Source organism: Capsicum annuum, chromosome 7 (genome assembly GCF_002878395.1).
Source record: "Capsicum annuum cultivar UCD-10X-F1 chromosome 7, UCD10Xv1.1, whole genome shotgun sequence".
In the NCBI taxonomy this organism is placed as follows: Eukaryota; Viridiplantae; Streptophyta; class Magnoliopsida; order Solanales; family Solanaceae; genus Capsicum; species Capsicum annuum.
In genome coordinates this window covers 134,468,439-134,481,848 of record NC_061117.1, presented here as the reverse complement: position 1 = coordinate 134,481,848, position 13,410 = coordinate 134,468,439, and positions in this window count along the sequence as shown.

Below are 13,410 nucleotides of genomic sequence, written 5' to 3'. Positions count from 1 at the left end.
TGTGAATTCATGACTTGAAATTGATTTAATGTTGATACTTAAAATGTTAATTCATGACTTGAAAATGATTTAGTTTAGTCACTTGAAAAGTGAATTAGAGAGTTGAAAATGGTTAAGTGTAGTGTTTTGAAATGTGTACCAGTCACTTGAAAAGTGGATTAGCGACTTGAAAATGGTTTAATGTAGTTCTTGAAAGGTGAACTTGTGTTTTGAAATTTGTAAAGTGCAATCACTTGAAAATGTGAATTCATGACTTGAAATTGGTTTAGTGTTGATACTTGAAATGTGAATTCATGACTTGTAATTGATTTAGTGTTGATACTTGAAATGTGAATTCATGACTTGAAAATTGTTAAGTTTAGTCACTTGATAAGTGAATTAGAGAGTTGAAAATGGGTAATTGTAGTGTTTTGAAGTGTGTATACTGACTTCAAATTAATCAAGTGTAGTTACTTAAGAAGTGAATTAGTGACTTGAAAATGGTTTAGTGTAGTTACTTGAAAGATGAACTCGTGTTTTGAAATTAGTAAAGTGTAATCATTTGAAAATGTGAATTCATGACTTGAAATTGATGTACCTCCTCCTGTAGAAGAAGATATTGATGCAGATTTGATTGGTTTAATTCCTAGAGATACAGATATGTTTGGTAGAGTGTTTATCGATCCTGATGGATCTTTGTAAGTTTATTTTTCAATTGATAGGTTCATTTTTTTCATTAATAAAATATTCAAGCTTACATACTTATTATGTTATTTACAGGTGGTATCCCGCGTCAAAAGAGTTTAAGGTATATTAGACTCAATTATTAGTTAGTTAACTTTAATATATATATATATATATATATATATATATATATATATATACGTATATACATACTAGTCATATAAATTCATATAATACTAGTCAATTGATTTTCAGACAATGTGTTGTTGGTTGGCAAAGCATGATCAGGCCATTTCTACAATTTTTGAGAGACATGCTTCTATGTCACATCAGATTGCACATCTTAGACGGGCTTTAACACAGGCTGTTGCTCCTGATTCAAGTAGCAAAGAGGAAACAGATAGTGATGAGGAGTCTGTTGGGGCTACTCCTTAGTGTTGTTGGACTTGAATTTTAGATAATTTTTAGATATTTTGAACTTAGCTTTTAATTAGTGCAAATTCTTTAGGATTGTTTTAAGTATTTTGAATGTTGTTGGATTCATTGTTTAACAGTTGTTGATTTGACTTGCTTAAATGATTTGTTGATGTAGTGTGTTGTATGATTATTGTAATAATGTGTGTTGCATGAGGGATGCATATATTGAATTTCATTTTTATTTGGCAGGTGAGATGCAGAAAATGCAGATTTCTGCATAAAAATGCATAAAAGAGACGATGAACGTCATTTTTTTATTCATTATAAAGAACGAAAAGTGACGACCAACGTCACTTTTTATTCATTATAAAAAAAAGGGACAAAAAACTTCGCTTCTTATTCATTATGAAGAACAAAAACCGACGACCAACGTCGCTTTTTTTTAAAAAAGTATTTTATTTTTCTCAAATTACGACGGACAACGTTAATTTTTCTAAAAAATATTATTTTTTCAATAAAACGACGATGTCTGTTGTTTTTTGTTCATCGTGTGTTCTTCACATGATGAAAAAAATACGATGCACAGTGTCACTTTTTATTCATCATGTATTCTTTACATGAAGAACAAAAAGCGTTGCACAACGTCTCTTTTTCAAAAAATAACTAAAATTTTTTCTCTAAAAGCGATGTTGGTCTTCGTAATAAAGCGACGTAGGCCATCTTTTTAAAAAAACAATGCCCCTTTTTGAGACGGACAAAAAGTTACGGATTTCCATCAGTTTTGCATAAAAAAGTGACGCTGGCCGTCGCTTTTTCGCATTTTTTTAGTAGTGATAGTTGCACAAGAAGGGTAATATGTTATGCAATAGATGATATGTATGTCGCAACAGATTAACAATATATGACATCAGATTACATATCTTGCATAATTTGCAATGGATGGTTAATCTTTAGGAGTTAGGTTCAGAGAACCAAAGCAACAGATGGGTATCTGATTCAAGATATCAATCATTTGTTGCAATTAATTATCCATCTATTGCACCGATTGGCACAGGATGGGTAACTTGTCACAATAGATTTCCTATATGGTGCATCAGATATAACATCTATTGCACCAGATATAATATCTGCTCAATATCTTTCATTGAGTAAAATTATTTTACTTGAAGAAGACGTACTGCATCATCCGGAGGGTTAAAGAGATTAGTCTCCTTAATATTGGTGTTTCTCTTTGTAGCCAACCACCTAAACATCCTTGGTTGAGAAACCTCATTCAGGTAATCCATTACTTACTTTCGGAGGGGAGGAATGGCTTCAAATTCCCAAGCCTAAAATATGTAAACATGAAGCAAGCAAAAAAAGTCATAATAACTATATTCAATATAAATTAATGAATGAGTAAAATTAGTGATTAATTTTACCATGAAAGTCCAAGAAAAGTCGTATAATGTGGCCGTCTTGAGGATAGCTTTATCAGTAAATATTGGACAGTTAAGTAGAAGTTGTTATATCCCCAGTGATAATTGTTGAATTTATCAAAATCATCAGAACGCGCCAACATATCATCTTCTATGACCTTGTTGATGTCTCTTGCCAATATAACCGAATGGGCAAACCAAACTAAGTATAATTGGTCCTTGTACTGCTCTGGTATTGTTTTATCCTCAATATTTGTCAACAAATCCGATGCTTTGTAGCCACGTAGAGCAATGTAAAAAAACCCATCTATTTTTTTCTTGTGTTTTCTTGCCTTAGATTTTTTTCGAGGTGGTGGTTCTTCTGGACGATGGCATCTCAAGCCCGTCACTATGGCAAACTCTTACTAGCCAAAACAAATAGGCATGCCACAGTAGTTGATCCAGATTTCATCCATCTTTTTTTTGCCCCCTCCTCCGGATCTTTATCATCCCCTACGTACTTGATCTTGCACTTAAGAAGACCATATACCATCGTTATAGGGAAACGAATAAGGGCAGAGGGGTCCTCAGGCAGCTCAAGAAAGCATCCAAAGCAGCTCTTCTTAAAAAGCCCGTCTATGTTTTCTTCATAATTTTCCTAAAATCTTTAAAAAATTTCCTCATCTGACATTTAAGTAAAATTTGATCAGTTAGTTCTGCTTTTGGGTTATTTATCAGCGTCACAACTTGAAACCTTTCAATACCAAAAGTTTTGAAAGGATCATGCTGGGATTTCGATATTAATTCATGCCCCATTGGTGATCCATTATGTCACGCCTCAAATCCTATTGGGGTGGACTAGCACCCGTAACCGAGGAGGCCTGGGAGAACCAGCTCATAACCTTATACTTCCCATGCATAGCTCTATGACAACCCAAAATTCGGACAACATCATGTCGCATATAAAAAGAAATAATCACCTGTATAAGCTCGAGCGCACATATATATGTATATACAATACTTGGCCGTTGGAGCCATCACGTCTATTAACAAAACACCACCTTGACTGTACAGTAGGTCTACAAAGCCTCTAGATAATACACAGAGTTTAACTAAGGTCGGGACACACCACGCCATATAACTAACATCTATACAATACCAAAAGTGAATGGATATGACATGGAAAGCCTCGAAGCAAACTGGAGCTCACCAAAAGCAGCTGGATATCCTGGCTACTACTTGTGCGGTGTATGAGCTGAGGTACCTGTGCTTACAACATGAAATGCAGGTCCCCCGTGGGGGACATCAGTACGAAATATATATTGAGTATGTAAAGCTGTAGATAATCACATATGAAATAGGAGCTTAATAGAAATCAGAAACAGGTGAATAAATCGTAATAGGAGTGGACCACACTTACTAGAACTTGTGACAACCTGTACATTGTATTTATTCAATCACCTTACCTTTATTCTTATCATCTTTGTAATCATTACTGTATTGTACTGTGACCATTAGGCTGCCTCCAGTACATATCAACTGGGATCAACCCATGATAGGCTTATGCCCTTGGGATACCACCCATAAACACATAAATAGGGATCGGCCCATGATAGGCTTATGCCTCTGGGATATCACCCGATAAGAGAGAACTTCCATCACTCAATTCAATTAATCTTTGAGATTGTTATTTTGGTCGCCACCACATTTTTGATACTTTGAAACAATGATACATCAATAAGAGACATATAAATAGACCATCAATGCAATAACAATGAAGTAAGAACTCATTGGCACATCAATGAAGTGTTTTGGAGTCATCAATGCCATAACTATGAAGTAGGAACTTATTGGTATATCAATGAAACGTTTTGGAGTCATTAATAGCATATGGATCTTGTTTGAGTAACCAGATACCTTCTGACATTCATTAGTGCAATAAACATGTAAGATTTGGAAAACAAGTAAGTATTGGAATGTCTTGACATCTTATAGGGTGGAAACAAGTTCATTGGTAACGTAGGACATCATACAAAACCATTATGGATCACATGTTACTAGATAACTTTGGAAACTTTCTTAATAGAACAATTGTTCACTTTCATGCCAAAGATATGGTATAGAGTATGCTTTACATACTTGACTGTCAACCTTCAATATTAGTCCCAAATGGACTTTCCGTCTTTTCGAATTACTTATCTACAATGAATATATATAGCAATCTAGTATTAGCGACCAAACGTCACAATTCAATTATTTGAATTCACCAAACTAGTGGTTAAGTAGTAAGCCTTAATTACACCATAAAGGGTTTCACTTTAACCCTCTTATACTCCAATTACATTTACATGCCATGCATATTCATACAACATCCTCCAATATCAAGTTTGGATTCATTTATCCTTCCAACCAATCCATTAAACCAAATTGAACCATAGACATAAATAATCATCAATTCAATAGTATATCACCATATACACCTTCCATAAATCAATTATCATATCCACCTTCCATAATTCAATACAACCAAACCATCCAAACCATGCAAAATAGTCCATAACCCTATTTTCATCACCTTTCAATAACAACCAATACATATAATCCTCTATCACACATATACATATGGAAAAGAACAAAGGCAAACAATATTAATATGTTAGAATTCACCTCTTGATTATGCAATATTGTTTGCACAAATAATAGATGCCGTTCGAAGCTCTCGAGATAACAAACGCAGTTATCGGATTACTTTGAAATTTCTACGGTTAAATCAAAAGTAATTTAAAGGTCAAATTTGTCTAGGGTTTGTTCTTTCTCAATGATGAGAATGAGTTTTTAAACTCATATACATGTATATATACACATATTCCCGTCCATAATATAATAGGAAATGACCAAAATGCCTTTAAAATTTAAATAATGTCAAATCTGTCCTTTGGTGGACTGTTTTGATAAGCTAAAGTAGATCGACCATAAATCTTTGCTCTGATATCGGATTTGGGTGAAATTGGTATAGTTGGAAGGATAATTCAAAGGGATTTCATTTCATATAAAGTAGGTCACCCAGTTCGTCCTGTACAAGGAGTTATGGTTGTTTGAAGTTGACCCTCAAAATCTGTTTTGATAGGCTTAAGTAAAACGAGTATAACTCCTTGCTTAGATGTTGGATTTGTATGAAACCAATTGAATTGGAAAGAAGACTCAAAGATCTTTCTTTTCATAGGTTGCAGCTCTCCCAGTTCATTATATTAAGGGATTTATGATCGTGTAAAGTTGACCCAAAAATTCGGGTGGCCTCAGTAGTTTGTGTGCAGGAAATTTTCCTGCACATTTACTATTCCCAAATATTTCGGCCACCATTTTATAGTTTCGAACGTGCTCGATTACATCCGAAACCTATCTATTTTTGGAAATCTTTATATTGTTGGAAAGCTTATTCAATAACCTTCGCATGGAACCATCAACGGGCAAATTCCGTTATAAATAAAATAAAAAAATTAATTTCATATAAATAAGACCAATACACGTACTTGAATACACCAATACACGTACTTGAATACAGGGTGTTACACATTATCATCATGTTAATGATTATATTCTTTCTCCTTCTCACTTTCTAATTCCTCCTCTTTCTCACTTTCATTTTCTTCATCACCATCTACAGACCCTTGTCCACCTCCCTCAACGCTATTTTCATATCTCTCCTTAGCTTCACTTTTCCCTAACTGAGATTGTTCAGAAAGCTCCTCCGAATCCCTTTGTACTATAGCCTTTTTTTGGGTGTCAAGATGTTGATCCACTTTCACTTTCTTTTCTTTTGGGAGACATGTTTTACATACAAAAAATAGAAAAAAAATTACATTACAATTGATGTATGCATAAATTTTAAAAAATACATTACAAACACCACGAATACCAACACCACTGACAGCCACAACAAACACCACCAACCAATGCCACCACTAGTGCCACCATAATGACCACAAACACCACCACCAACAACAACAACACCAAAATTACCATCCAATAATACCACGACAGTCAATGGAACACTGCAATAGAAACTAGGGTTTTCTCGAGTTCTTTCTACGATTTTACCATTAAAACTTAAAATTGTAAACCTATTCTCAAAGTTAACACAACTAAAAGTTTTATTTTTCATCATTAACTTAAAAGTCCTTATTGTTTAGAAAAAAATAACAAATACAAAACTCTTCTCGAACTCTGCTACCTATGAAGACAAAGAAAATGACTGATACAAGTAAGAATGAAGTCAAAAATAACACCTATGTGGTTGGAAAGAAGAAGAAAAGTGATCTATTATGAATAGTTGAGCAAATTTATTGAGTAGCTATTGTCCGTACTGTATTTTTGAGTGAGAATAAGAGAGAAAGAGTGAGAACTCGGAATTTCAAATGATGAAACTTTTGTATAGGTTGATTTGTATTTTGGAAAAGAATGACAAGTTATAAAAATGTCAATTTGGTCCGAATTGATCTTAATTAGATTTAAAATTATAAAAGATATGCGTAATTTTTAACCCTCTCATCATGCAATTGCCAAAAGGGTACTATTATTCTAACATATGAACTCAATTGAAATTGTATAAAAACAATCGAAGTTATAGTTGACCGAGTACTCTAGTTGACCTTATGAACTCACCCCTCGTCCTAGATTGATCAATTTAGGTACTATTAGTCTAACATATGAACTCAATTGAAATTGTATAAAAATAAATGTTCAATATGTTGCATCAGATTTTGCATCTGTTGTAAAGTATCAATCAGATTAGGTAACAACAGATTACGAATCTATTGTAAATTATCAAATGGATTATCATATGTCATAATAGATTACCCATATGTTGTAAATTATTAAATAGGCACTGCCATCTATTATAGCTGACCCTATGAGAACTCACTCTTAGTCCTAGATTAATTAATAGTTGACCATATAAGAACTAACCCCTAGTCCTATATTATTCAATTAAGGCATTAGTACCCTGTCCTAGGTTAATCAATTAAGTTATTAGTCTAACATATGAGGTAGTAAGAATTGGTTTGGCTTAGAGTGATAGATCGATGACTTTGGTTGGGAGGAACGCAATACAATCTCATCATGCAATTGCCAAAAGACTCAATTAAAGTTGTAGTTGACCATATGAGAACTCACCCGTAGTCCTAGATTATTTAATTAAGGTATTAATACCCTGTCCTAGCTTAATCAATTAAGGTATTAGTCTAAATATGAGGTAGTAAGAATCAGTTAGACTTAGAGTGATCGATCGACGACTCTAGTCGGGAGGAACGCAATACTGTCTCATCATGAAATTGCCAAAGGACTAAATTAAAGTTGTAGTTAACCCTATGAGAACTCACATTCAATTAAGGTATTAGTCTAACATATGAACTCAATTGAAATTATATATAAACAAATATTCAAACTGTTATAACAGATGTCTTTTCTGTTGGATTAAATCAAATTGCAACATATTATGCATCTGTTCTAAACTATCAAATAGATTATTTCATTTGTTGCAACATATCATGAATCTATTATATCAAATAGATTAAGTCATTTGTTGCAACAGATTACCCATCTATTGTAAATTATCAAATGGATTAAGTCATATGTCATAATAGACTACCCATCTATTGTAAATTATCAAATAGGCACTATCATCTATTGTAGTTGACATTATGAGAACTCACCCCTAGACCTAGATTAATCAATTAAGGTATTAGTTGAACATATGAGGTAGTAAGAATTGGTTCGGCTTGGAGTGATCAATCGACGACTTTGGTCGGGAGAAACGCAATACCGTCTCATTATGTAATTGCCAAAAGACTCAATTGAAGTTGTAGTTGACCCTATGAGCACCCACCCCTAGTCCTAGATTATTCAATTAAGGTATTTGTACCCTAGTCCTAGATTAATCGATTAAGGTATTAGTTGAACATATGAGGTAGTAAGAATCGATTCAGCTCAGAGTGATCGATCGATGACTCTGGTCAGAAGGAATGCAATACCGTCTCATCATACAATTGTAAAATGACTCAATTGAATTTGTGGTTGACCCTATGAGAACTCGCCCTTAATCCTAGATTATTCAATTAACGTATTAGTCTAACATATGAATTCAATTGAAATTACATATAAACAAATACTCAGCCTGTTGCAATAGATGACTTTTTTGTTGGATTAAATCAAACAGATTAGGTAATCTATTGCAATATATTACGTATCTATTGTAAAATATCAAACAAATTATGTCATTTGTTGCGACAGATGACCGACCTTTGGAAATTTTCAAATAGAAATTGTCATCTGTTATACTTAAATGTTTTAAGATCTTTTTTATAACAATTTAGGTATTTTCTGTCCAAGATAAAAAAGTTAAAATACTAAAGTGGTAAAAAAATATTACTCGGTACTACTTCGATAGCTCAAAAATCTCCTGAGTGAGTAGTCTTATCTGGTCTTTTCAATGTGACCATCTTCTTCATCCATAAAGTAAGAATCAACTCATCACTCTTCTTTATTCTCAATTCTCATTTCTCTTTGTTTCCTTTTTTTCCTCTTTTCTCTCTTATTTAAGGTGAGGATCCTTTTGGATCTCAACCAATCAATATCTTTTCTCGACTGAACTAGATGTTCTGATCCCTTTGCTTTTTTGACATTGCAAGTACGGTTCACTATTGCTATTTTTATCTCGCCTTCTTCTTTGTATATCATTTAAATTCGATATTTACATCTATTGCTATTAATGATTTACCCATTACCACTTACCAGTTTCCTATTTATTGAAAAATTTAAAGAAAAGGTGACTTTTAAGTCTTGAATGAATGAACCATTATTTTTATTAAAATATACAAAAAAAAGTCATATATTGGGAGAACTTAAAAAGCCTTGTTGTCAATATAGTTTTTTATTTCTTTTGTTTGGTACTTTGGTGGTGCTGTTGTCGGGGGTGGTGACCATGTTGGAACATGTGACATTTATGTTGTGGATGGTGTTGGAACATATGATGTTGTTTCTTTGTTGTTGATGTTGTTGGTGGTGGTGTTGCAACAATTTCCTCAACTGTTCCAACTAATGAATCAACTGTTAGAATAGACGGAGCAACTATTTGAAGAAATCAAACAGTAGCAAGTCTGGTTTGATTTATTCCAACAGATGACCCATCTATTGTATATATCACCCATTTGTTCCAACAATGCCTCATCGATTGAAAAGATGGGTAATCTATTGCATCATATTGGTCATCTATTGATTCACTCAATTTTGTGTTACCCTTTTGTAATATTCTTTTTGTTCTTCTCTTGTTTGACATCAAATGTATTTCTATTGTTTGCAGACAAAAGAAAGGGAAGCTGGATCCACTTTTGCTCGGCCAACATTAAAGGCTAGAGTAAAGATGGGTTTGGAGGAATAAGCTGCTTGCAGATGAAACCATTTCATATGTGGGAGGTATTTATTACTGATCAACCTATCATGAAAACACACATCCAGTACAATGATTTTGTGAATATTTGTTTTTACCTATTAGGCGTTAATCCTTCAAACAAGATATGGCATTTTACAGTTAAGATTGTCAGGTTTGAACTGGTAAGGATGAGGGACCAAGACGGTGGTATCGGTACCCCGTTACAATTTAATGATGGTTTATGCTCATGTTTTTGTGTCAATTTTGGGGAAGGGTTCAAGTTTTTGGCGGCAATGTAAATATCCAATAGTGATTGGATCGGTTTTAATGGCTCAAAGAACTTATTGAAAGGCCTCTGAATCCTCTCACTGCAACAAAAAATGATAGAACTAATAGAAATTCCCTGGTCAAAATTTATATGGATGGGTTATTAGAGGATACCATTATACAGCAGAAGGTGTTTGGGAGAAAACCTGTGCAGGAAGAGAGAGGTTGAAAAGGACATATATGGTCAACTATTAATGTTGCATCCTATGCCTCCTGTTTATGGCTCTGGTGAGGTCAAAGGCAGTGGAAACAACAAGGCATGATATTTTGGCCCAACTTAGGAAATTTTTGTTTTTACTGCCATTGACTTGATCATAGCCACAAACAGAAGGCATGGCATGCAATTTAGACTTCAAAAATTGAGGCCTTGGCTTCTCGTATTTTTAATTCAGGAGTTGTTGGTTCAGGTTTTAATTCTGACCGATAATCTTACCACCTTTCGTGCTCTCAAAGCTTCTTCCTTAGAGTTCTAGTCCTGTACTTTGTGAGAGTCTTCATTGAAGTCTCACTCGCTAGTTTCATTCTCGAGCTAAGTGTCAAGCTCCAGCCATGTTAACCATTCTTCTTTATTTTCATCGACTGATGGATTTTTATATTTAGATACTTTTCCACATTTGAAGATCATCCAATTTTTTCATTTCTTATGTCAATTTCAATGGAAAAATTTGCTACACTTTCCTTCATACCCTGTGTTTCCTTTTAAACAAGGTCTGAGATGATATATGGCCTTCTCTACCTCCCCCTTCGTGCACAGGTATTCTCCCAAGCACCTTTGCTGTATAAAAGTCTCCTCCAATAATCCATCAATATAAATTTGGACTAGGGGAATTTCTAATGGTTCCATCATTGTTTGCTGCATTGCGAGGCTTCAGAGGCCTTTCAATAAGTCCATTGAGCCATTAAAATCGGTCCAATCACTATTGGATATTTACACTATTTCCAAAAACTCGAACCCTTCCCCAAACTTGACACAAAAACATGAGCATAAACTATCATTAAATTGTAATGAGGTATCGACACCACCATTTTGAACCCTTCGGCCTTATCAGTTCGCACTTATCAAACTAAACTGTATAATGCAGGATCTTGTTTAAAGGATCAGTGTTTAATCGGTAAAAAACTGCATTCACAAAATCATTGCACTTTATATGTGCCTGTCACGGTAGCCTGATCAATAATATACATAACTCACACGCATGAAAATCAAATCCATTACATACACCTTATTCTTTCTACCCCATCAAGATATGTCAGATAGTGTTGTTTATTTATCTACACACATGTGATGACTATTAAAAAAGAGGTGTGAAGAAAAAAGAGGTGTGAAGAGTCTTCACTTTTTATCTTAACATATTCAAAACAACTGATGAATCAAAATCTCCATCTGTTGTAATTGACGAATCAACTATTGGAAGAAATCAAAATATCTCCTCCAACATATGTTCCATCTGTCACAATAGATAATCCATATATTACAACAGATGGTAAATCTATTGCGATAGACCAGATTGTGTTTATTCATCTGTATGCATGAGATTACTTCTTGCTAAAAATGTTTGTTTCAATTTAGTTGTCCTATTTATAAAATCAAGTGAATTTTATTATATTCTTCCAAGATTAAGCCTATTATTAAATGACTACATAAAGTATATAATTCATATTTATACTTTCAAAGCATAATTAATAAGGCCAATTTGGTAAAATAATCCCCTAATTTATATTTTTCTTAATTGGTGTACCAAGCCCATAGGGTCCAACTAATACAAAATGGAGAGACTATTAAAAAGAAGTGAAAAGTCGTGACTTTTTATCTAATATATTCAAAATGGCTAATGAACCGAATACTCAATTTGTTAAAACTGATGAATCAGTTGTCAGAAGAAATTAAAACATCTCTTCCAAAATATGGTCTATCTATCGCAATAGATAAGACATATGTTGCATCAGATGTCTCATCTGTTGTACATACAAACCATCTGTTGCAACAGATGGTAAATCTGTTTTGACAGACCATCTATTGCACATTCAATCCATCTGTTGCAACAGATGCTAAATCTATTGCGACAGATGGATGATCTATCGCAACAACTCAATAATAATGGTTGTTATTGAGTCTTAAACCATTTTGAAAAGGTGAGAAGTATTAATGTAAAAGAAAATGTTGCGACTTTTCATAGAAAACAAAATGCCACCAATTTGAATGTAATTAATACAATGAAGTTGAACAGTCATGTTTTTTGTCCTGACACATCCATATTCAATCCTCTGTAAATAGGTCCCTCCTTAATCTTTATTCTTCTCAACATTCTTTATTTCTTGCATTTTTTCTTTTGGTGTGACATCTTCAACCACTTCTCTTCAAAGAGCATATTCCTTTCTCGTTAAGGTAAGTTTTTTCTGGTGTAAATTTACCACTTGGTCGTATACGTTGTATTATATTTTGGAATTTTTTCTTTACATTTGTCGATTCATGCATGTTCTAGATATGGATGATCTTGTTCCGAACATTGCTATTCTATGAAACACATGGCAGGAACTTCAGAGGCATGTTAATGACCTGCAGAGGGAGTTGGTCACTGTAAGAACGGCGATGTTTAGAGAGATGCAAAGGCTGATGAGGGCCCTGTTGCTGTGAGTTGATTGGCCTGCTATCATTAAAGATGATGATGATGATGATAATAATAATAATTAGAATGTGTTTTTTCTTTTAGCTTATGTATTTTAATTTTTCTATATTGGATCTATACCTAAAGTATTTTATTTTTTGTTTAATGAAAAATTTACTTTTAGTCGACTTTGACGTTTTAATTCTTATTCAATTTTTATTCTATCTATTTCTTCTAATGTAAACATACATGTATGTTAACATGTCGATGGTTAGAGGCAAGGAGCAATGTTGAATCCAGTAGCACTAGCAATTTTGGCTTTTGAGTTGTTTCAACAGATGGATCGTGTCTTGGAATAGATTGGTCATCTATTGGGTTTATATCAATAGATTATCAATCTGTTTTGACAGATTTGTCATCTGTTGGAGGAAAATATTCTAGTTTGTGGAACTGTTGAGAATAATTATGGTCTGCTGTATTATTTAGTTTGTGCTTTGCCTCTTTTTATTGATGCACAAGTTATTAAAAAAGATATTTTATATATAATAAATGATAATATTAGGTTCCCAACAAT